General features: G+C 40.7%; 1 pseudogene; it reads left to right on the forward strand.

Annotated features, from left to right (window-relative positions):
* Window positions 1-1,290: 1,290 nt before the first annotated feature.
* On the forward strand, window positions 1,291-1,440 carry LOC116538815 (annotated as a pseudogene).
* Window positions 1,441-2,495: the final 1,055 nt, after the last annotated feature.

Consider the following 2,495-nt stretch of genomic DNA (forward strand, 5'->3'; position numbering starts at 1 on the left):
ATATAAATATATATCATATATATTATATATATGATTGATACATATCATATATATGATATATATTATATATATAATGTATATCTTAAATGTATAATATATATCATATATATTATATATATATCATATATATATATTTAAGGCTTGGCTCAATGACCCAGGCCTGTAATTCCAGCCTTTTGGGAGGCTGAAGCAAGAGGATCACTTGAGCTCAGGAGTTTGAGACCAGCCTGGGCAACACAGTGAGCCTTGGTCTCTCCTGAAATAAAAAAAAAAAAAAAAAAAAAAGACATATATATTTAAAAACATCAGATTAGGAGAATGAGTGGTAAAAACATTACTTAGAAACAAATATATTGGGCTGGGCGCAATGGCTCATGCTTGTAATTCCAGCACTTTGGGATGCCAAGGCAGACGGATTACTTGAGGTCAGAAGTTTGAGACCAGCCTGGCCAACATAGTGAAATCCTGTCTCTACTAAAAATACAAAAATTAGTTGGGTATGGTGGCAGGTGGCTGTAATCCCAGCTACTTGGGAGGCTTGAACTCTAAAGGCGGCGAGCCGAGATTGCACTATTGCACTCCAGCCTGGAAGACAAGAGTGAGAAACTCTGTCTCAAAAAAAAAAAACAAACTGTATCACCTTAAGTGTTTGTTAAAACAATGAAAATAGGCCAGGCTCAGTGGCTCGTGCTTGTAATCCCAGAACTCTGGGAGGCCAAGGGAGATGGATCACCTGAGGTCAGAAGTCTGAGATCAGCTTGGCCAACATGGTGGAGCCCTGTCTCTACTAAAAATACACAAATTATCTGGGTGTGGAGGCACACACCTGTAATCCTTGCTACTTGGGAGGCTGAGGCAGAATTGCTTGAACCTGGGAGGCAAAACTTGGGGTGAGCCGAGATTGTGTCACGGCACTCCAGACTGGGTGACATAGTCAGACTTCTTCGTCTCAAAAAGAAAGTATGAAAATACGGGCCGGGCGCGGTGGCTCAAGCCTGTAATCCCAGCACTTTGGGAGGCCGAGGCGGGTGGATCACAAGGTCAAGAGATCGAGACCATCCTGGTCAACATGGTGAAATCCCGTCTCTACTAAAACAAAAAAAAAAAAAATTAGCTGGGCATGGTGGCGCGTGTCTGTAGTCCCAGCTACTCAGGAGGCTGAGGCAGGAGAATTGCCTGAACCCAGGAGGCGGAGGTTGCGGTGAGCCGAGATGGCGCCATTGCACTCAAGCCTGGGAATAATAAAAAAACACAAATTAAAAAAAAAAAAAAAAAAAGAAAAAAGAAAATACACTTATCTGTCAGGGGAGATACCATGATCACGAAGGTGGTTTTCCCATTGCAAGACTTATCCATTGCACTCCGGATATGCTGACCCCTACGATTTCCCATTAAAAAAAAAAAAAAAAAAAGTATGAAAATAAATGAGCTAGACATCTACTATCACAAGAAATTAGAAAAATAGCAGCAAACTGGGTACAGTGACTGACACCTGTAATCCCAGCAATTTGGGAAGCTGAGGTGGGAGGATCTCTTGAGACCAGGAGTCTTGAGACCAGCCTGGGCAACATAGTGAGACCACATCTCAAAAATAACAAAAAATTTTGTTTCATTTTTTTTGAGATGGAGTTTCACTCTTGTTGCCCAGGCTGGAGTGTAATGGTGCAATCTCGGCTCACCGCAACCTTTGCCTCCTGGGTTCAAATGATTCTCCTCCCTCAGCCTCCCAGGTAGCTGGGATTACAGGCATGTGCCACCATGATCAGCTAATTCTGTATTTTTAGTAGAGGCAGGGTTTCTCCACGTTGGTCAGGCTGGTCTCAAACTTTTGACCTCAGGTGATCTGCCTGCCTTGGCCTCCCAAAGTGTTGGAATTACGGGTGTGAGCCACTGCACCTGGCTAAGAAAAATTTTTTTTTAGAGACACGGTCTTGCTATGTTGCCTGGGCTGGATTTGAACTCCTGGCCTCAAGCTACCTGCTCAACTTGGCCTCCCAACGTGCTGGTATTACAGGTGTGAGCCATTACACTTTACCTAAACTCAGTTTTGAAATAGGTGGGTGTCCCTAAAGGAAGGTTTCTTTGGTATATCTTCAAAGGTCTATTAGATAAATGCTAAAATACTCTTTATAAAGAAACACTACTCACAAAAGATTTCAAGTAATAGACTTATTTTAATAGTGTAAAATGTAATCTGCTTTCTAACCAATGAAAGAAAAACTTCTAAAAAATTAATGAAACTAGCCAATACCTTGAACAAAGAAAAATACATAACTAAGTAAATATTACGATTACGTACTCCAAATCCCAAAAAACACAGACCGTAATTACAAGCCAAATCATTCTTAGAGCTGGTTGTTGCAGGTTACTAAAATGCATAAAACAAAATCTTTACTTTTCAGACTAACAGAAAATAAATAAAACAAATCCAATAAGAAAGCTAACTTAAGTTTCAAGGGAAACAGACCATACTGATGACTTTACAGTTTTTCAAG

This window comes from Sapajus apella, unplaced genomic scaffold (assembly GCF_009761245.1).
Source record: "Sapajus apella isolate SASKATOON/1434 unplaced genomic scaffold, GSC_monkey_1.0 scaffold122, whole genome shotgun sequence".
In the NCBI taxonomy this organism is placed as follows: Eukaryota; Metazoa; Chordata; class Mammalia; order Primates; family Cebidae; genus Sapajus; species Sapajus apella.